Below are 23,335 nucleotides of genomic sequence, written 5' to 3' on the forward strand. Positions count from 1 at the left end.
AGTTGAGGTCTTAGTGACTTTTGCCATACACATACCTTGCCGAAATAGCTCAGTCGGGAGAGTGTTAGACTGAAGATTTAAACGTCCCTGGTTCGATCCCGGGTTTCGGCATGTTTTCTTTTTTGCTTGAGTAGTGATCAGAATTTAATTATTTCACATTTAAACAACATCATTTCTTAACATAGTTGAGTATTCAGTAGTAACTTCTAAATGATGAGAATGTTTATTTAACAACACGGTGCATAAATACAGCTTAAATATTGTTTTCATGTTGTCCATCATGCTACTCTATTATGAAAATTTGAAGTAATCTAACAATGCTTCCTGACCACAATTTGTTAAAACTTTTACTTAAATGTATGATTAAGGGTTTGTAATGGATATATTTACAGTATAAAACACATATTTTCTTTTCATTTCATGCAATCATGATGACAGAAAAATATTGATACTAAACCTTGTGTAACCATGCAAACATAGCTCAGTTGAGGTCTTAGTGACTTTTGCCATACACAGACTTTGCCAAAATAGCTCAGTTGGGAGAGCGTTAGACTGAAGATCTAAAGGTCCCGGGTTTCAGCATGTTTGAGTACCTTTTTTCTTCTTTCCTTGAGCAGTTATCAGTTTTTAAGTATTTCAAATGTAAACAACATCATTTCTTAACATAGTTGAGTATTCAGTGGTAACTTCTAAATGATGAGAATGTTTATTTAACAACACGGTGCATAAATACAGCTTAAATATTGTTTTCATGATGTCCATCATGCTACTCTATTATGAAAATTTGAAATAAACTAACTGCTTTCTGACCACAATTTGTTAAAACTTTTACTTAAATGTATGATTAAGGGTTTGTAATGGATATATTTACAGTATAAAACACATCTTTTCTCTTCATTTCATGCAATCATGATGACAGAAAAATATTGATACTTAACCTTGTGTAACCATGCAAACATAGCTCAGTTGAGGTCTTAGTGACTTTTGCCAAACACATACCTTGCGGAAATAGCTCAGTTGGGAGAGTGTTAGACTGAAGATCTAAAGGTCCCTGGTTCGATCCCGGGTTTCGGCATGTTTGAGTGCCTTTTTCTTTTTTGCTTGAGTAGTGATCAGAATTTAATTATTTCAAATTTAAACAACATCATTTCTTAACATAGTTGAGTATTCAGTAGTAACTTCTAAATGATGAGAATGTTTATTTAACAACACGGTGCATAAATACAGCTTAAATATTGTTTTCATGTTGTCCATCATGCTACTCTATTATGAAAATTTGAAGTAAACTAACTGCTTCCTGACAACAATTTGTTAAAACTTTTACATAAATGTATGATTAAGGGCTTGTAATTTATATATTTACAGTATAAAAAACATCTTTTCTCTTCATTTCATGCAATAATGATGACAGAAAAATATTGATACTTAACCTTGTGTAACCATGCAAACATAGCTCAGTTGATGTCTTAGTGACTTTTGCCATACACAGACCATGCCGAAATAGCTCAGTTGGGAGAGCGTTAGACTGAAGATCTAAAGGTCCCTGGTTTCGGCATGTTTGAGTGCATATTTATTTTTTCCATGAGTAGTGATCAGAATTTAATTATTTCAAATTTAAACAACATCATTTCTTAACATAGTTGAGTATTCAGTAGTAACTTCTAAATGATGAGAATGTTTATTTAACAACACGGTGCATAAATACAGCTTAAATATTGTTTTCATGTTTTAAGTCACGCTACTCTAACTACAATGAAAATTTGAAGTAATCTAACAATGCTTCCTGACCACAATTTGTTAAAACTTTTACTTAAATGTATGATTAAGGGTTTGTAATGGATATATTTACAGTATAAAACACCTATTTTCTTTTCATTTCATGCAATCATGCTGACTGAAAAATATTGATACTTAACCTTGTGAAACCATGCAAACATAGCTCAGTTGATGTCTTAGTGACTTTTGCCATACACAGACCTTGCCGAAATAGCTCAGTTGGGAGAGCGTTAGACTGAAGATCTAAAGGTCCCTGGTTTCGGCATGTTTGAGTGCATTTTTCTTTTTTCCTTGAGTAGTGATCAGAATTTAATTATTTCAAATTTAAACAACATCATTTCTTAACATAGTTGAGTATTCAGTAGTAACTTCTAAATGATGAGAATGTTTATTTAACACCACGGTGCATAAATACAGCTTAAATATTGTTTTCATGTTGTAAGTCACGCTACTCTAACTATTATGAAAATTTGAAGTAATCTAACAATGCTTCCTGACCACAATTTGTTAAAAGTTTTACTTAAATGTATGATTAAGGGTTTGTAATGGATATATTTACAGTATAAAACACATATTTTCTTTTCATTTCATGCAATCATGATGACAGAAAAATATTGATACTAAACCTTGTGTAACCATGCAAACATAGCTCAGTTGAGGTCTTAGTGACTTTTGCCATACACAGACTTTGCCAAAATAGCTCAGTTGGGAGAGCGTTAGACTGAAGATCTAAAGGTCCCGGGTTTCAGCATGTTTGAGTACCTTTTTTCTTCTTTCCTTGAGCAGTTATCAGTTTTTAAGTATTTCAAATGTAAACAACATCATTTCTTAACATAGTTGAGTATTCAGTGGTAACTTCTAAATGATGAGAATGTTTATTTAACAACACGGTGCATAAATACAGCTTAAATATTGTTTTCATGATGTCCATCATGCTACTCTATTATGAAAATTTGAAATAAACTAACTGCTTCCTGACCACAATTTGTTAAAACTTTTACTTAAATGTATGATTAAGGGTTTGTAATGGATATATTTACAGTATAAAACACATCTTTTCTCTTCATTTCATGCAATCATGATGACAGAAAAATATTGATACTAAACCTTGTGTAACCATGCAAACATAGCTCAGTTGAGGTCTTAGTGACTTTTGCCATACACAGACTTTGCCAAAATAGCTCAGTTGGGAGAGCGTTAGACTGAAGATCTAAAGGTCCCGGGTTTCAGCATGTTTGAGTACCTTTTTTCTTCTTTCCTTGAGCAGTTATCAGTTTTTAAGTATTTCAAATGTAAACAACATCATTTCTTAACATAGTTGAGTATTCAGTGGTAACTTCTAAATGATGAGAATGTTTATTTAACAACACGGTGCATAAATACAGCTTAAATATTGTTTTCATGATGTCCATCATGCTACTCTATTATGAAAATTTGAAATAAACTAACTGCTTTCTGACCACAATTTGTTAAAACTTTTACTTAAATGTATGATTAAGGGTTTGTAATGGATATATTTACAGTATAAAACACATCTTTTCTCTTCATTTCATGCAATCATGATGACAGAAAAATATTGATACTTAACCTTGTGTAACCATGCAAACATAGCTCAGTTGAGGTCTTAGTGACTTTTGCCATACACATACCTTGCCGAAATAGCTCAGTTGGGAGAGTGTTAGACTGAAGATCTAAAGGTCCCTGGTTCGATCCCGGGTTTCGGCATGTTTGAGTGCCTTTTTCTTTTTTGCTTGAGTAGTGATCAGAATTTAATTATTTCAAATTTAAACAACATCATTTCTTAACATAGTTGAGTATTCAGTAGTAACTTCTAAATGATGAGAATGTTTATTTAACAACACGGTGCATAAATACAGCTTAAATATTGTTTTCATGTTGTCCATCATGCTACTCTATTATGAAAATTTGAAGTAAACTAACTGCTTCCTGACAACAATTTGTTAAAACTTTTACATAAATGTATGATTAAGGGCTTGTAATTTATATATTTACAGTATAAAATACATCTTTTCTCTTCATTTCATGCAATCATGATGACAGAAAAATATTGATACTTAACCTTGTGTAACCATGCAAACATAGCTCAGTTGATGTCTTAGTGACTTTTGCCATACACAGACCATGCCGAAATAGCTCAGTTGGGAGAGCGTTAGACTGAAGATCTAAAGGTCCCTGGTTTCGGCATGTTTGAGTGCATATTTCTTTTTTCCATGAGTAGTGATCAGAATTTAATTATTTCAAATTTAAACAACATCATTTCTTAACATAGTTGAGTATTCAGTAGTAACTTCTAAATGATGAGAATGTTTATTTAACAACACGGTGCATAAATACAGCTTAAATATTGTTTTCATGTTTTAAGTCACGCTACTCTAACTATTATGAAAATTTGAAGTAATCTAACAATGCTTCCTGACCACAATTTGTTAAAACTTTTACTTAAATGTATGATTAAGGGTTTGTAATGGATATATTTACAGTATAAAACACCTATTTTCTTTTCATTTCATGCAATCATGCTGACTGAAAAATATTGATACTTAACCTTGTGAAACCATGCAAACATAGCTCAGTTGATGTCTTAGTGACTTTTGCCATACACAGACCTTGCCGAAATAGCTCAGTTGGGAGAGCGTTAGACTGAAGATCTAAAGGTCCCTGGTTTCGGCATGTTTGAGTGCATTTTTCTTTTTTCCTTGAGTAGTGATCAGAATTTAATTATTTCAAATTTAAACAACATCATTTCTTAACATAGTTGAGTATTCAGTAGTAACTTCTAAATGATGAGAATGTTTATTTAACACCACGGTGCATAAATACAGCTTAAATATTGTTTTCATGTTGTAAGTCACGCTACTCTAACTATTATGAAAATTTGAAGTAATCTAACAATGCTTCCTGACCACAATTTGTTAAAACTTTTACTTAAATGTATGATTAAGGGTTTGTAATGGATATATTTACAGTATAAAACACATCTTTTCTCTTCATTTCATGCAATCATGATGACAGAAAAATATTGATACTAAACCTTGTGTAACCATGCAAACATAGCTCAGTTGAGGTCTTAGTGACTTTTGCCATACACAGACTTTGCCAAAATAGCTCAGTTGGGAGAGCGTTAGACTGAAGATCTAAAGGTCCCGGGTTTCAGCATGTTTGAGTACCTTTTTTCTTCTTTCCTTGAGCAGTTATCAGTTTTTAAGTATTTCAAATGTAAACAACATCATTTCTTAACATAGTTGAGTATTCAGTGGTAACTTCTAAATGATGAGAATGTTTATTTAACAACACGGTGCATAAATACAGCTTAAATATTGTTTTCATGATGTCCATCATGCTACTCTATTATGAAAATTTGAAATAAACTAACTGCTTTCTGACCACAATTTGTTAAAACTTTTACTTAAATGTATGATTAAGGGTTTGTAATGGATATATTTACAGTATAAAACACATCTTTTCTCTTCATTTCATGCAATCATGATGACAGAAAAATATTGATACTAAACCTTGTGTAACCATGCAAACATAGCTCAGTTGAGGTCTTAGTGACTTTTGCCATACACAGACTTTGCCAAAATAGCTCAGTTGGGAGAGCGTTAGACTGAAGATCTAAAGGTCCCGGGTTTCAGCATGTTTGAGTACCTTTTTTCTTCTTTCCTTGAGCAGTTATCAGTTTTTAAGTATTTCAAATGTAAACAACATCATTTCTTAACATAGTTGAGTATTCAGTGGTAACTTCTAAATGATGAGAATGTTTATTTAACAACACGGTGCATAAATACAGCTTAAATATTGTTTTCATGATGTCCATCATGCTACTCTATTATGAAAATTTGAAATAAACTAACTGCTTTCTGACCACAATTTGTTAAAACTTTTACTTAAATGTATGATTAAGGGTTTGTAATGGATATATTTACAGTATAAAACACATCTTTTCTCTTCATTTCATGCAATCATGATGACAGAAAAATATTGATACTTAACCTTGTGTAACCATGCAAACATAGCTCAGTTGAGGTCTTAGTGACTTTTGCCATACACATACCTTGCCGAAATAGCTCAGTTGGGAGAGTGTTAGACTGAAGATCTAAAGGTCCCTGGTTCGATCCCGGGTTTCGGCATGTTTGAGTGCCTTTTTCTTTTTTGCTTGAGTAGTGATCAGAATTTAATTATTTCAAATTTAAACAACATCATTTCTTAACATAGTTGAGTATTCAGTAGTAACTTCTAAATGATGAGAATGTTTATTTAACAACACGGTGCATAAATACAGCTTAAATATTGTTTTCATGTTGTCCATCATGCTACTCTATTATGAAAATTTGAAGTAAACTAACTGCTTCCTGACAACAATTTGTTAAAACTTTTACATAAATGTATGATTAAGGGCTTGTAATTTATATATTTACAGTATAAAATACATCTTTTCTCTTCATTTCATGCAATCATGATGACAGAAAAATATTGATACTTAACCTTGTGTAACCATGCAAACATAGCTCAGTTGATGTCTTAGTGACTTTTGCCATACACAGACCATGCCGAAATAGCTCAGTTGGGAGAGCGTTAGACTGAAGATCTAAAGGTCCCTGGTTTCGGCATGTTTGAGTGCATATTTCTTTTTTCCATGAGTAGTGATCAGAATTTAATTATTTCAAATTTAAACAACATCATTTCTTAACATAGTTGAGTATTCAGTAGTAACTTCTAAATGATGAGAATGTTTATTTAACAACACGGTGCATAAATACAGCTTAAATATTGTTTTCATGTTTTAAGTCACGCTACTCTAACTATTATGAAAATTTGAAGTAATCTAACAATGCTTCCTGACCACAATTTGTTAAAACTTTTACTTAAATGTATGATTAAGGGTTTGTAATGGATATATTTACAGTATAAAACACCTATTTTCTTTTCATTTCATGCAATCATGCTGACTGAAAAATATTGATACTTAACTTTTGGGAGAAAATAGTGACTTTTGCCATACACAGACCTTGCCGAAATAGCTCAGTTGGGAGAGCGTTAGACTGAAGATCTAAAGGTCCCTGCTTTCGGCATGTTTGAGTGCATTTTTCTTTTTTCCTTGAGTAGTGATCAGAATTTAATTATTTCAAATTTAAACAACATCATTTCTTAACATAGTTGAGTATTCAGTAGTAACTTCTAAATGATGAGAATGTTTATTTAACACCACGGTGCATAAATACAGCTTAAATATTGTTTTCATGTTGTAAGTCACGCTACTCTAACTATTATGAAAATTTGAAGTAATCTAACAATGCTTCCTGACCACAATTTGTTAAAACTTTTACTTAAATGTATGATTAAGGGTTTGTAATGGATATATTTACAGTATAAAACACATATTTTCTTTTCATTTCATGCAATCATGATGACAGAAAAATATTGATACTAAACCTTGTGTAACCATGCAAACATAGCTCAGTTGAGGTCTTAGTGACTTTTGCCATACACAGACTTTGCCAAAATAGCTCAGTTGGGAGAGCGTTAGACTGAAGATCTAAAGGTCCCGGGTTTCAGCATGTTTGAGTACCTTTTTTCTTCTTTCCTTGAGCAGTTATCAGTTTTTAAGTATTTCAAATGTAAACAACATAATTTCTTAACATAGTTGAGTATTCAGTGGTAACTTCTAAATGATGAGAATGTTTATTTAACAACACGGTGCATAAATACAGCTTAAATATTGTTTTCATGATGTCCATCATGCTACTCTATTATGAAAATTTGAAATAAACTAACTGCTTCCTGACCACAATTTGTTAAAACTTTTACTTAAATGTATGATTAAGGGTTTGTAATGGATATATTTACAGTATAAAACACATCTTTTCTCTTCATTTCATGCAATCATGATGACAGAAAAATATTGATACTAAACCTTGTGTAACCATGCAAACATAGCTCAGTTGAGGTCTTAGTGACTTTTGCCATACACAGACTTTGCCAAAATAGCTCAGTTGGGAGAGCGTTAGACTGAAGATCTAAAGGTCCCGGGTTTCAGCATGTTTGAGTACCTTTTTTCTTCTTTCCTTGAGCAGTTATCAGTTTTTAAGTATTTCAAATGTAAACAACATCATTTCTTAACATAGTTGAGTATTCAGTGGTAACTTCTAAATGATGAGAATGTTTATTTAACAACACGGTGCATAAATACAGCTTAAATATTGTTTTCATGATGTCCATCATGCTACTCTATTATGAAAATTTGAAATAAACTAACTGCTTTCTGACCACAATTTGTTAAAACTTTTACTTAAATGTATGATTAAGGGTTTGTAATGGATATATTTACAGTATAAAACACATCTTTTCTCTTCATTTCATGCAATCATGATGACAGAAAAATATTGATACTTAACCTTGTGTAACCATGCAAACATAGCTCAGTTGAGGTCTTAGTGACTTTTGCCATACACATACCTTGCCGAAATAGCTCAGTTGGGAGAGTGTTAGACTGAAGATCTAAAGGTCCCTGGTTCGATCCCGGGTTTCGGCATGTTTGAGTGCCTTTTTCTTTTTTGCTTGAGTAGTGATCAGAATTTAATTATTTCAAATTTAAACAACATCATTTCTTAACATAGTTGAGTATTCAGTAGTAACTTCTAAATGATGAGAATGTTTATTTAACAACACGGTGCATAAATACAGCTTAAATATTGTTTTCATGTTGTCCATCATGCTACTCTATTATGAAAATTTGAAGTAAACTAACTGCTTCCTGACAACAATTTGTTAAAACTTTTACATAAATGTATGATTAAGGGCTTGTAATTTATATATTTACAGTATAAAATACATCTTTTCTCTTCATTTCATGCAATCATGATGACAGAAAAATATTGATACTTAACCTTGTGTAACCATGCAAACATAGCTCAGTTGATGTCTTAGTGACTTTTGCCATACACAGACCATGCCGAAATAGCTCAGTTGGGAGAGCGTTAGACTGAAGATCTAAAGGTCCCTGGTTTCGGCATGTTTGAGTGCATATTTCTTTTTTCCATGAGTAGTGATCAGAATTTAATTATTTCAAATTTAAACAACATCATTTCTTAACATAGTTGAGTATTCAGTAGTAACTTCTAAATGATGAGAATGTTTATTTAACAACACGGTGCATAAATACAGCTTAAATATTGTTTTCATGTTTTAAGTCACGCTACTCTAACTATTATGAAAATTTGAAGTAATCTAACAATGCTTCCTGACCACAATTTGTTAAAACTTTTACTTAAATGTATGATTAAGGGTTTGTAATGGATATATTTACAGTATAAAACACCTATTTTCTTTTCATTTCATGCAATCATGCTGACTGAAAAATATTGATACTTAACCTTGTGAAACCATGCAAACATAGCTCAGTTGATGTCTTAGTGACTTTTGCCATACACAGACCTTGCCGAAATAGCTCAGTTGGGAGAGCGTTAGACTGAAGATCTAAAGGTCCCTGGTTTCGGCATGTTTGAGTGCATTTTTCTTTTTTCCTTGAGTAGTGATCAGAATTTAATTATTTCAAATTTAAACAACATCATTTCTTAACATAGTTGAGTATTCAGTAGTAACTTCTAAATGATGAGAATGTTTATTTAACACCACGGTGCATAAATACAGCTTAAATATTGTTTTCATGTTGTAAGTCACGCTACTCTAACTATTATGAAAATTTGAAGTAATCTAACAATGCTTCCTGACCACAATTTGTTAAAACTTTTACTTAAATGTATGATTAAGGGTTTGTAATGGATATATTTACAGTATAAAACACATCTTTTCTCTTCATTTCATGCAATCATGATGACAGAAAAATATTGATACTAAACCTTGTGTAACCATGCAAACATAGCTCAGTTGAGGTCTTAGTGACTTTTGCCATACACAGACTTTGCCAAAATAGCTCAGTTGGGAGAGCGTTAGACTGAAGATCTAAAGGTCCCGGGTTTCAGCATGTTTGAGTACCTTTTTTCTTCTTTCCTTGAGCAGTTATCAGTTTTTAAGTATTTCAAATGTAAACAACATCATTTCTTAACATAGTTGAGTATTCAGTGGTAACTTCTAAATGATGAGAATGTTTATTTAACAACACGGTGCATAAATACAGCTTAAATATTGTTTTCATGATGTCCATCATGCTACTCTATTATGAAAATTTGAAATAAACTAACTGCTTTCTGACCACAATTTGTTAAAACTTTTACTTAAATGTATGATTAAGGGTTTGTAATGGATATATTTACAGTATAAAACACATCTTTTCTCTTCATTTCATGCAATCATGATGACAGAAAAATATTGATACTAAACCTTGTGTAACCATGCAAACATAGCTCAGTTGAGGTCTTAGTGACTTTTGCCATACACAGACTTTGCCAAAATAGCTCAGTTGGGAGAGCGTTAGACTGAAGATCTAAAGGTCCCGGGTTTCAGCATGTTTGAGTACCTTTTTTCTTCTTTCCTTGAGCAGTTATCAGTTTTTAAGTATTTCAAATGTAAACAACATCATTTCTTAACATAGTTGAGTATTCAGTGGTAACTTCTAAATGATGAGAATGTTTATTTAACAACACGGTGCATAAATACAGCTTAAATATTGTTTTCATGATGTCCATCATGCTACTCTATTATGAAAATTTGAAATAAACTAACTGCTTTCTGACCACAATTTGTTAAAACTTTTACTTAAATGTATGATTAAGGGTTTGTAATGGATATATTTACAGTATAAAACACATCTTTTCTCTTCATTTCATGCAATCATGATGACAGAAAAATATTGATACTTAACCTTGTGTAACCATGCAAACATAGCTCAGTTGAGGTCTTAGTGACTTTTGCCATACACATACCTTGCCGAAATAGCTCAGTTGGGAGAGTGTTAGACTGAAGATCTAAAGGTCCCTGGTTCGATCCCGGGTTTCGGCATGTTTGAGTGCCTTTTTCTTTTTTGCTTTAGTAGTGATCAGAATTTAATTATTTCAAATTTAAACAACATCATTTCTTAACATAGTTGAGTATTCAGTAGTAACTTCTAAATGATGAGAATGTTTATTTAACAACACGGTGCATAAATACAGCTTAAATATTGTTTTCATGTTGTCCATCATGCTACTCTATTATGAAAATTTGAAGTAAACTAACTGCTTCCTGACAACAATTTGTTAAAACTTTTACATAAATGTATGATTAAGGGCTTGTAATTTATATATTTACAGTATAAAATACATCTTTTCTCTTCATTTCATGCAATCATGATGACAGAAAAATATTGATACTTAACCTTGTGTAACCATGCAAACATAGCTCAGTTGATGTCTTAGTGACTTTTGCCATACACAGACCATGCCGAAATAGCTCAGTTGGGAGAGCGTTAGACTGAAGATCTAAAGGTCCCTGGTTTCGGCATGTTTGAGTGCATATTTCTTTTTTCCATGAGTAGTGATCAGAATTTAATTATTTCAAATTTAAACAACATCATTTCTTAACATAGTTGAGTATTCAGTAGTAACTTCTAAATGATGAGAATGTTTATTTAACAACACGGTGCATAAATACAGCTTAAATATTGTTTTCATGTTTTAAGTCACGCTACTCTAACTATTATGAAAATTTGAAGTAATCTAACAATGCTTCCTGACCACAATTTGTTAAAACTTTTACTTAAATGTATGATTAAGGGTTTGTAATGGATATATTTACAGTATAAAACACCTATTTTCTTTTCATTTCATGCAATCATGCTGACTGAAAAATATTGATACTTAACCTTGTGAAACCATGCAAACATAGCTCAGTTGATGTCTTAGTGACTTTTGCCATACACAGACCTTGCCGAAATAGCTCAGTTGGGAGAGCGTTAGACTGAAGATCTAAAGGTCCCTGCTTTCGGCATGTTTGAGTGCATTTTTCTTTTTTCCTTGAGTAGTGATCAGAATTTAATTATTTCAAATTTAAACAACATCATTTCTTAACATAGTTGAGTATTCAGTAGTAACTTCTAAATGATGAGAATGTTTATTTAACACCACGGTGCATAAATACAGCTTAAATATTGTTTTCATGTTGTAAGTCACGCTACTCTAACTATTATGAAAATTTGAAGTAATCTAACAATGCTTCCTGACCACAATTTGTTAAAACTTTTACTTAAATGTATGATTAAGGGTTTGTAATGGATATATTTACAGTATAAAACACATATTTTCTTTTCATTTCATGCAATCATGATGACAGAAAAATATTGATACTAAACCTTGTGTAACCATGCAAACATAGCTCAGTTGAGGTCTTAGTGACTTTTGCCATACACAGACTTTGCCAAAATAGCTCAGTTGGGAGAGTGTTAGACTGAAGATCTAAAGGTCCCGGGTTTCAGCATGTTTGAGTACCTTTTTTCTTCTTTCCTTGAGCAGTTATCAGTTTTTAAGTATTTCAAATGTAAACAACATCATTTCTTAACATAGTTGAGTATTCAGTGGTAACTTCTAAATGATGAGAATGTTTATTTAACAACACGGTGCATATATACAGCTTAAATATTGTTTTCATGATGTCCATCATGCTACTCTATTATGAAAATTTGAAATAAACTAACTGCTTTCTGACCACAATTTGTTAAAACTTTTACTTAAATGTATGATTAAGGGTTTGTAATGGATATATTTACAGTATAAAACACATCTTTTCTCTTCATTTCATGCAATCATGATGACAGAAAAATATTGATACTAAACCTTGTGTAACCATGCAAACATAGCTCAGTTGAGGTCTTAGTGACTTTTGCCATACACAGACTTTGCCAAAATAGCTCAGTTGGGAGAGCGTTAGACTGAAGATCTAAAGGTCCCGGGTTTCAGCATGTTTGAGTACCTTTTTTCTTCTTTCCTTGAGCAGTTATCAGTTTTTAAGTATTTCAAATGTAAACAACATCATTTCTTAACATAGTTGAGTATTCAGTGGTAACTTCTAAATGATGAGAATGTTTATTTAACAACACGGTGCATAAATACAGCTTAAATATTGTTTTCATGATGTCCATCATGCTACTCTATTATGAAAATTTGAAATAAACTAACTGCTTTCTGACCACAATTTGTTAAAACTTTTACTTAAATGTATGATTAAGGGTTTGTAATGGATATATTTACAGTATAAAACACATCTTTTCTCTTCATTTCATGCAATCATGATGACAGAAAAATATTGATACTTAACCTTGTGTAACCATGCAAACATAGCTCAGTTGAGGTCTTAGTGACTTTTGCCATACACATACCTTGCCGAAATAGCTCAGTTGGGAGAGCGTTAGACTGAAGATCTAAAGGTCCCTGGTTCGATCCCGGGTTTCGGCATGTTTGAGTTCATATTTCTTTTTTCCATGAGTAGTGATCAGAATTTAATTATTTCAAATTTAAACAACATCATTTCTTAACATAGTTGAGTATTCAGTAGTAACTTCTAAATGATGAGAATGTTTATTTAACAACACGGTGCATAAATACAGCTTAAATATTGTTTTCATGTTGTCCGTCATGCTACTCTATTATGAAAATTTGAAGTAAACTAACTGCTTCCTGACCACAATTTGTTAAAACTTTTACTTAAATGTATGATTAAGGGCTTGTAATTTATATATTTACAGTATAAAATACATCTTTTCTCTTCATTTCATGCAATCATGATGACAGAAAAATATTGATACTTAACCTTGTGTAACCATGCAAACATAGCTCAGTTGATGTCTTAGTGACTTTTGCCATACACAGACCATGCCGAAATAGCTCAGTTGGGAGAGCGTTAGTCTGAAGATCTAAAGGTCCCTGGTTTCGGCATGTTTGAGTGCATATTTCTTTTTTCCATGAGTAGTGATCAGAATTTAATTATTTCAAATTTAATCAACATCATTTCTTAACATAGTTGAGTATTCAGTAGTAACTTCTAAATGATGAGAATGTTTATTTAACAACACGGTGCATAAATACAGCTTAAATATTATTTTCATGTTTTAAGTCATGCTACTCTAACTATTATGAAAATTTGAAGTAATCTAACAATGCTTCCTGACCACAATTTGTTAAAACTTTTACTTAAATGTATGATTAAGGGTTTGTAATGGATATATTTACAGTATAAAACACATATTTTCTTTTCATTTCATGCTATCATGCTGACAGAAAAATATTGATACTTAACCTTGTGTAACCATGCAAACATAGCTCAGTTGATGTCTTAGTGACTTTTGCCATACACAGACCTTGCCGAAATAGCTCAGTTGGGAGAGCGTTAGACTGAAGATCTAAAGGTCCATGGTTTTGGCATGTTTGAGTGCATTTTTCTTTTTTCCTTGAGTAGTGATCAGAATTTAATTATTTCAAATTTAAACAACATCATTTCTTAACATAGTTGAGTATTCAGTAGTAACTTCTAAATGATGAGAATGTTTATTTAACAACACGGTGCATAAATACAGCTTAAATATTGTTTTCATGTTTTAAGTTACGCTACTCTAACTATTATGAAAATTTGAAGTAATCTAACAATGCTTCCTGACCACAATTTGTTAAAACTTTTACTTAAATGTATGATTAAGGGTTTGTAATGGATATATTTACAGTATAAAACACCTATTTTCTTTTCATTTCATGCAATCATGCTGACTGAAAAATATTGATACTTAACCTTGTGAAACCATGCAAACATAGCTCAGTTGATGTCTTAGTGACTTTTGCCATACACAGACCTTGCCGAAATAGCTCAGTTGGGAGAGCGTTAGACTGAAGATCTAAAGGTCCCTGCTTTCGGCATGTTTGAGTGCATTTTTCTTTTTTCCTTGAGTAGTGATCAGAATTTAATTATTTCAAATTTAAACAACATCATTTCTTAACATAGTTGAGTATTCAGTAGTAACTTCTAAATGATGAGAATGTTTATTTAACACCACGGTGCATAAATACAGCTTAAATATTGTTTTCATGTTGTAAGTCACGCTACTCTAACTATTATGAAAATTTGAAGTAATCTAACAATGCTTCCTGACCACAATTTGTTAAAACTTTTACTTAAATGTATGATTAAGGGTTTGTAATGGATATATTTACAGTATAAAACACATATTTTCTTTTCATTTCATGCAATCATGATGACAGAAAAATATTGATACTAAACCTTGTGTAACCATGCAAACATAGCTCAGTTGAGGTCTTAGTGACTTTTGCCATACACAGACTTTGCCAAAATAGCTCAGTTGGGAGAGTGTTAGACTGAAGATCTAAAGGTCCCGGGTTTCAGCATGTTTGAGTACCTTTTTTCTTCTTTCCTTGAGCAGTTATCAGTTTTTAAGTATTTCAAATGTAAACAACATCATTTCTTAACATAGTTGAGTATTCAGTGGTAACTTCTAAATGATGAGAATGTTTATTTAACAACACGGTGCATATATACAGCTTAAATATTGTTTTCATGATGTCCATCATGCTACTCTATTATGAAAATTTGAAATAAACTAACTGCTTTCTGACCACAATTTGTTAAAACTTTTACTTAAATGTATGATTAAGGGTTTGTAATGGATATATTTACAGTATAAAACACATCTTTTCTCTTCATTTCATGCAATCATGATGACAGAAAAATATTGATACTAAACCTTGTGTAACCATGCAAACATAGCTCAGTTGAGGTCTTAGTGACTTTTGCCATACACAGACTTTGCCAAAATAGCTCAGTTGGGAGAGCGTTAGACTGAAGATCTAAAGGTCCCGGGTTTCAGCATGTTTGAGTACCTTTTTTCTTCTTTCCTTGAGCAGTTATCAGTTTTTAAGTATTTCAAATGTAAACAACATCATTTCTTAACATAGTTGAGTATTCAGTGGTAACTTCTAAATGATGAGAATGTTTATTTAACAACACGGTGCATAAATACAGCTTAAATATTGTTTTCATGATGTCCATCATGCTACTCTATTATGAAAATTTGAAATAAACTAACTGCTTTCTGACCACAATTTGTTAAAACTTTTACTTAAATGTATGATTAAGGGTTTGTAATGGATATATTTACAGTATAAAACACATCTTTTCTCTTCATTTCATGCAATCATGATGACAGAAAAATATTGATACTTAACCTTGTGTAACCATGCAAACATAGCTCAGTTGAGGTCTTAGTGACTTTTGCCATACACATACCTTGCCGAAATAGCTCAGTTGGGAGAGCGTTAGACTGAAGATCTAAAGGTCCCTGGTTCGATCCCGGGTTTCGGCATGTTTGAGTTCATATTTCTTTTTTCCATGAGTAGTGATCAGAATTTAATTATTTCAAATTTAAACAACATCATTTCTTAACATAGTTGAGTATTCAGTAGTAACTTCTAAATGATGAGAATGTTTATTTAACAACACGGTGCATAAATACAGCTTAAATATTGTTTTCATGTTGTCCGTCATGCTACTCTATTATGAAAATTTGAAGTAAACTAACTGCTTCCTGACCACAATTTGTTAAAACTTTTACTTAAATGTATGATTAAGGGCTTGTAATTTATATATTTACAGTATAAAATACATCTTTTCTCTTCATTTCATGCAATCATGATGACAGAAAAATATTGATACTTAACCTTGTGTAACCATGCAAACATAGCTCAGTTGATGTCTTAGTGACTTTTGCCATACACAGACCATGCCGAAATAGCTCAGTTGGGAGAGCGTTAGTCTGAAGATCTAAAGGTCCCTGGTTTCGGCATGTTTGAGTGCATATTTCTTTTTTCCATGAGTAGTGATCAGAATTTAATTATTTCAAATTTAATCAACATCATTTCTTAACATAGTTGAGTATTCAGTAGTAACTTCTAAATGATGAGAATGTTTATTTAACAACACGGTGCATAAATACAGCTTAAATATTATTTTCATGTTTTAAGTCATGCTACTCTAACTATTATGAAAATTTGAAGTAATCTAACAATGCTTCCTGACCACAATTTGTTAAAACTTTTACTTAAATGTATGATTAAGGGTTTGTAATGGATATATTTACAGTATAAAACACATATTTTCTTTTCATTTCATGCTATCATGCTGACAGAAAAATATTGATACTTAACCTTGTGTAACCATGCAAACATAGCTCAGTTGATGTCTTAGTGACTTTTGCCATACACAGACCTTGCCGAAATAGCTCAGTTGGGAGAGCGTTAGACTGAAGATCTAAAGGTCCATGGTTTTGGCATGTTTGAGTGCATTTTTCTTTTTTCCTTGAGTAGTGATCAGAATTTAATTATTTCAAATTTAAACAACATCATTTCTTAACATAGTTGAGTATTCAGTAGTAACTTCTAAATGATGAGAATGTTTATTTAACAACACGGTGCATAAATACAGCTTAAATATTGTTTTCATGTTTTAAGTTACGCTACTCTAACTATTATGAAAATTTGAAGTAATCTAACAATGCTTCCTGACCACAATTTGTTAAAACTTTTACTTAAATGTATGATTAAGGGTTTGTAATGGATATATTTACAGTATAAAACACATATTTTCTTTTCATTTCATGCAATCATGCTGACAGAAAAATATTGATACTTAACCTTGTGAAACCATGCAAACATAGCTCAGTTGATGTCTTAGTGACTTTTGCCATACACAGACCTTGCCGAAATAGCTCAGTTGGGAGAGCGTTAGACTGAAGATCTAAAGGTCCCTGGTTTCGGCATGTTTGAGTGCATTTTTCTTTTTTCCTTGAGTAGTGATCAGAATTTAATTATTTAAAATTTAAACAACATCATTTCTTAACATAGTTGAGTATTCAGTAGTAACTTCTAAATGATGAGAATGTTTATTTAACACCACGGTGCATAAATACAGCTTAAATATTGTTTTCATGTTGTAAGTCACGCTACTCTAACTATTATGAAAATTTGAAGTAATCTAACAATGCTTCCTGACCACAATTTGTTAAAACTTTTACTTAAATGTATGATTAAGGGTTTGTAATGGATATATTTACAGTATAAAACACATATTTTCTTTTCATTTCATGCAATCATGATGACAGAAAAATATTGATACTAAACCTTGTGTAACCATGCAAACATAGCTCAGTTGAGGTCTTAGTGACTTTTGCCATACACAGACTTTGCCAAAATAGCTCAGTTGGGAGAGTGTTAGACTGAAGATCTAAAGGTCCCGGGTTTCAGCATGTTTGAGTACCTTTTTTCTTCTTTCCTTGAGCAGTTATCAGTTTTTAAGTATTTCAAATGTAAACAACATCATTTCTTAACATAGTTGAGTATTCAGTGGTAACTTCTAAATGATGAGAATGTTTATTTAACAACACGGTGCATAAATACAGCTTAAATATTGTTTTCTTGATGTCCAACCTGCTGCTCTATTATGAAAATTTGAAATAAACTAACTGATTTCTGACCACAATTTGTTAAAACTTTTACTTAAATGTATGATTAAGGGTTTGTAATGGATATATTTACAGTATAAAACACATCTTTTCTCTTCATTTCATGCAATCATGATGACAGAAAAATATTGATACTTAACCTTGTGTAACCATGCAAACATAGCTCAGTTGAGGTCTTAGTGACTTTTACCATACACATACCTTGCCGAAATAGCTCAGTCGGGAGAGTGTTAGACTAAAGATCTAAAGGTCCCTTGTTCAATCCCGGGTTTCGGCATGTTTGAGTGCCTTTTTCTTTTTTGCTTGAGTAGTGATCAGAATTTAATTATTTCAAATTTAAACAACATCATTTCTTAACATAGTTGAGTATTCAGTAGTAACTTCTAAATGATGAGAATGTTTATTTAACAACACGGTGCATAAATACAGCTTAAATATTGTTTTCATGTTGTCCATCATGCTACTCTATTATGAAAATTTGAAGTAATCTAACAATGCTTCCTGACCACAATTTGTTAAAACTTTTACTTAAATGTATGATTAAGGGTTTGTAATGGATATATTTACAGTATAAAACACATATTTTCTTTTCATTTCATGCAATCATGATGACAGAAAAATATTGATACTAAACCTTGTGTAACCATGCAAACAAAGCTCAGTTGAGGTCTTAGTGACTTTTGCCATACACAGACTTTGCCAAAATAGCTCAGTTGGGAGAGCGTTAGACTGAAGATCTAAAGGTCCCGGGTTTCAGCATGTTTGAGTACCTTTTTTCTTCTTTCCTTGAGCAGTTATCAGTTTTTAAGTATTTCAAATGTAAACAACATCATTTCTTAACATAGTTGAGTATTCAGTGGTAACTTCGAAATGATGAGAATGTTTATTTAACAACACGGTGCATAAATACAGCTTAAATATTGTTTTCATGATGTCCATCATGCTACTCTATTATGAAAATTTGAAATAAACTAACTGCTTTCTGACCACAATTTGTTAAAACTTTTACTTAAATGTATGATTAAGGGTTTGTAATGGATATATTTACAGTATAAAACACATCTTTTCTCTTCATTTCATGCAATCATGATGACAGAAAAATATTGATACTTAACCTTGTGTAACCATGCAAACATAGCTCAGTTGAGGTCTTAGTGACTTTTGCCATACACATACCTTGCCGAAATAGCTCAGTTGGGAGAGCGTTAGACTGAAGATCTAAAGGTCCCTGGTTTGATCCCGGGTTTCGGCATGTTTGAGTGCATTTTTCTTTTTTCCTTGAGTAGTGATCAGAATTTAATTATTTCAAATTTAAACAACATCATTTCTTAACATAGTTGAGTATTCAGTAGTAACTTCTAAATGATGAGAATGTTTATTTAACACCACGGTGCATAAATACAGCTTAAATATTGTTTTCATGTTGTAAGTCACGCTACTCTAACTATTATGAAAATTTGAAGTAATCTAACAATGCTTCCTGACCACAATTTGTTAAAACTTTTACTTAAATGTATGATTAAGGGTTTGTAATGGATATATTTACAGTATAAAACACATATTTTCTTTTCATTTCATGCAATCATGATGACAGAAAAATATTGATACTAAACCTTGTGTAACCATGCAAACATAGCTCAGTTGAGGTCTTAGTGACTTTTGCCATACACAGACGTTGCCAAAATAGCTCAGTTGGGAGAGTGTTAGACTGAAGATCTAAAGGTCCCGGGTTTCAGCATGTTTGAGTACCTTTTTTCTTCTTTCCTTGAGCAGTTATCAGTTTTTAAGTATTTCAAATGTAAACAACATCATTTCTTAACATAGTTGAGTATTCAGTGGTAACTTCTAAATGATGAGAATGTTTATTTAACAACACGGTGCATAAATACAGCTTAAATATTGTTTTCTTGATGTCCAACCTGCTGCTCTATTATGAAAATTTGAAATAAACTAACTGATTTCTGACCACAATTTGTTAAAACTTTTACTTAAATGTATGATTAAGGGTTTGTAATGGATATATTTACAGTATAAAACACATCTTTTCTCTTCATTTCATGCAATCATGATGACAGAAAAATATTGATACTTAACCTTGTGTAACCATGCAAACATAGCTCAGTTGAGGTCTTAGTGACTTTTGCCATACACATACCTTGCCGAAATAGCTCAGTCGGGAGAGTGTTAGACTAAAGATCTAAAGGTCCCTTGTTCGATCCCGGGTTTCGGCATGTTTGAGTGCCTTTTTCTTTTTTGCTTGAGTAGTGATCAGAATTTAATTATTTCAAATTTAAACAACATCATTTCTTAACATAGTTGAGTATTCAGTAGTAACTTCTAAATGATGAGAATGTTTATTTAACAACACGGTGCATAAATACAGCTTAAATATTGTTTTCATGTTGTCCATCATGCTACTCTATTATGAAAATTTGAAGTAATCTAACAATGCTTCCTGACCACAATTTGTTAAAACTTTTACTTAAATGTATGATTAAGGGTTTGTAATGGATATATTTACAGTATAAAACACATATTTTCTTTTCATTTCATGCAATCATGATGACAGAAAAATATTGATACTAAACCTTGTGTAACCATGCAAACAAAGCTCAGTTGAGGTCTTAGTGACTTTTGCCATACACAGACTTTGCCAAAATAGCTCAGTTGGGAGAGCGTTAGACTGAAGATCTAAAGGTCCCGGGTTTCAGCATGTTTGAGTACCTTTTTTCTTCTTTCCTTGAGCAGTTATCAGTTTTTAAGTATTTCAAATGTAAACAACATCATTTCTTAACATAGTTGAGTATTCAGTGGTAACTTCTAAATGATGAGAATGTTTATTTAACAACACGGTGCATAAATACAGCTTAAATATTGTTTTCATGATGTCCATCATGCTACTCTATTATGAAAATTTGAAATAAACTAACTGCTTTCTGACCACAATTTGTTAAAACTTTTACTTAAATGTATGATTAAGGGTTTGTAATGGATATATTTACAGTATAAAACACATCTTTTCTCTTCATTTCATGCAATCATGATGACAGAAAAATATTGATACTTAACCTTGTGTAACCATGCAAACATAGCTCAGTTGAGGTCTTAGTGACTTTTGCCATACACATACCTTGCCGAAATAGCTCAGTTGGGAGAGCGTTAGACTGAAGATCTAAAGGTCCCTGGTTTGATCCCGGGTTTCGGCATGTTTGAGTTCATTTTTCTTTTTCCTTGAGTAGTGATCAGAATTTAATTATTTCAAATTTAAACAACATCATTTCTTAACATAGTTGAGTATTCAGTAGTAACTTCTAAATGATGAGAATGTTTATTTAACAACACGGAGCATAAATACAGCTTAAATATTGTTTTCATGTTGTCCGTCATGCTACTCTATTATGAAAATTTGAAGTAAACTAACTGCTTCCTGACCACAATTTGTTAAAACTTTTACTTAAATGTATGATTAAGGGCTTGTAATTTATATATTTACAGTATAAAATACATCTTTTCTCTTCATTTCATGCAATCATGATGACAGAAAAATATTGATACTTAACCTTGTGTAACCATGCAAACATAGCTCAGTTGATGTCTTAGTGACTTTTGCCATACACAGACCATGCCGAAATAGCTCAGTTGGGAGAGCATTAGACTGAAGATCTAAAGGTCCCTGGTTTCGGCATGTTTGAGTGCATATTTCTTTTTTCCATGAGTAGTGATCAGAATTTAATTATTTCAAATTTAAACAACATCATTTCTTAACATAGTTGAGTATTCAGTAGTAACTTCTAAATGATGAGAATGTTTATTTAACAACACGGTGCATAAATACAGCTTAAATATTGTTTTCATGTTTTAAGTCACGCTACTCTAACTATTATGAAAATTTGAAGTAATCTAACAATGCTTCCTGACCACAATTTGTTAAAACTTTTACTTAAATGTATGATTAAGGGTTTGTAATGGATATATTTACAGTATAAAACACATATTTTCTTTTCATTTCATGCAATCATGCTGACAGAAAAATATTGATTCTTAACCTTGTGAAACCATGCAAACATAGCTCAGTTGATGTCTTAGTGACTTTTGCCATACACAGACCTTGCCGAAATACCTCAGTTGGGAGAGCGTTAGACTGAAGATCTAAAGGTCCCTGGTTTCGGCATGTTTGAGTGCATTTTTCTATTTTCCTTGAGTAGTGATCAGAATTTAATTATTTCAAATTTAAACAACATCATTTCTTAACATAGTTGAGTATTCAGTAGTAACTTCTAAATGATGAGAATGTTTATTTAACAACACGGTGCATAAATACAGCTTAAATATTGTTTTCATGTTTTAAGTTACGCTACTCTAACTATTATGAAAATTTGAAGTAATCTAACAATGCTTCCTGACCACAATTTGTTAAAACTTTTACTTAAATGTATGATTAAGGGTTTGTAATGGATATATTTACAGTATAAAACACATATTTTCTTTTCATTTCATGCAATCATGCTGACAGAAAAATATTGATACTTAACCTTGTGAAACCATGCAAACATAGCTCAGTTGATGTCTTAGTGACTTTTGCCATACACAGACCTTGCCGAAATAGCTCAGTTGGGAGAGCGTTAGACTGAAGATCTAAAGGTCCCTGGTTTCGGCATGTTTGAGTGCATTTTTCTTTTTTCCTTGAGTAGTGATCAGAATTTAATTATTTCAAATTTAAACAACATCATTTCTTAACATAGTTGAGTATTCAGTAGTAACTTCTAAATGATGAGAATGTTTATTTAACACCACGGTGCATAAATACAGCTTAAATATTGTTTTCATGTTGTAAGTCACGCTACTCTAACTATTATGAAAATTTGAAGTAATCTAACAATGCTTCCTGACCACAATTTGTTAAAACTTTTACTTAAATGTATGATTAAGGGTTTGTAATGGATATATTTACAGTATAAAACACATATTTTCTTTTCATTTCATGTAATCATGATGACAGAAAAATATTGATACTAAACCTTGTGTAACCATGCAAACATAGCTCAGTTGAGGTCTTAGTGACTTTTGCCATACACAGACTTTGCCAAA

General features: G+C 31.8%; 11 non-coding genes across 11 annotated transcripts; all 11 read left to right on the plus strand.

The window, feature by feature from the left end:
* Positions 1–1,002: 1,002 nt before the first annotated feature.
* On the plus strand, positions 1,003–1,075 carry TRNAF-GAA (transfer RNA phenylalanine (anticodon GAA)). The gene has a single exon. It is a non-coding gene; the product is annotated as a tRNA-Phe (tRNA).
* A 2,353-nt stretch (positions 1,076–3,428) lies between these two features.
* Positions 3,429–3,501, plus strand: TRNAF-GAA (transfer RNA phenylalanine (anticodon GAA)). Its single transcript has one exon. It is a non-coding gene; the product is annotated as a tRNA-Phe (tRNA).
* A 2,353-nt stretch (positions 3,502–5,854) lies between these two features.
* Positions 5,855–5,927, plus strand: TRNAF-GAA (transfer RNA phenylalanine (anticodon GAA)). The gene has a single exon. It is a non-coding gene; the product is annotated as a tRNA-Phe (tRNA).
* A 2,329-nt stretch (positions 5,928–8,256) lies between these two features.
* On the plus strand, positions 8,257–8,329 carry TRNAF-GAA (transfer RNA phenylalanine (anticodon GAA)). Its single transcript has one exon. It is a non-coding gene; the product is annotated as a tRNA-Phe (tRNA).
* Positions 8,330–10,682: 2,353 nt separating this feature from the next.
* TRNAF-GAA (transfer RNA phenylalanine (anticodon GAA)) lies at positions 10,683–10,755 on the plus strand. Its single transcript has one exon. It is a non-coding gene; the product is annotated as a tRNA-Phe (tRNA).
* A 2,353-nt stretch (positions 10,756–13,108) lies between these two features.
* On the plus strand, positions 13,109–13,181 carry TRNAF-GAA (transfer RNA phenylalanine (anticodon GAA)). Its single transcript has one exon. It is a non-coding gene; the product is annotated as a tRNA-Phe (tRNA).
* Positions 13,182–16,020: 2,839 nt separating this feature from the next.
* Positions 16,021–16,093, plus strand: TRNAF-GAA (transfer RNA phenylalanine (anticodon GAA)). Its single transcript has one exon. It is a non-coding gene; the product is annotated as a tRNA-Phe (tRNA).
* Positions 16,094–18,451: 2,358 nt separating this feature from the next.
* TRNAF-AAA (transfer RNA phenylalanine (anticodon AAA)) lies at positions 18,452–18,524 on the plus strand. The gene has a single exon. It is a non-coding gene; the product is annotated as a tRNA-Phe (tRNA).
* A 902-nt stretch (positions 18,525–19,426) lies between these two features.
* On the plus strand, positions 19,427–19,499 carry TRNAF-GAA (transfer RNA phenylalanine (anticodon GAA)). The gene has a single exon. It is a non-coding gene; the product is annotated as a tRNA-Phe (tRNA).
* Positions 19,500–20,405: 906 nt separating this feature from the next.
* Positions 20,406–20,478, plus strand: TRNAF-AAA (transfer RNA phenylalanine (anticodon AAA)). The gene has a single exon. It is a non-coding gene; the product is annotated as a tRNA-Phe (tRNA).
* Positions 20,479–21,380: 902 nt separating this feature from the next.
* Positions 21,381–21,453, plus strand: TRNAF-GAA (transfer RNA phenylalanine (anticodon GAA)). Its single transcript has one exon. It is a non-coding gene; the product is annotated as a tRNA-Phe (tRNA).
* Positions 21,454–23,335: the final 1,882 nt, after the last annotated feature.

This window comes from Taudactylus pleione, unplaced genomic scaffold (assembly GCF_031769625.1).
Source record: "Taudactylus pleione unplaced genomic scaffold, aTauple2 ptg000593l, whole genome shotgun sequence".
NCBI lineage: Eukaryota > Metazoa > Chordata > Amphibia > Anura > Myobatrachidae > Taudactylus > Taudactylus pleione.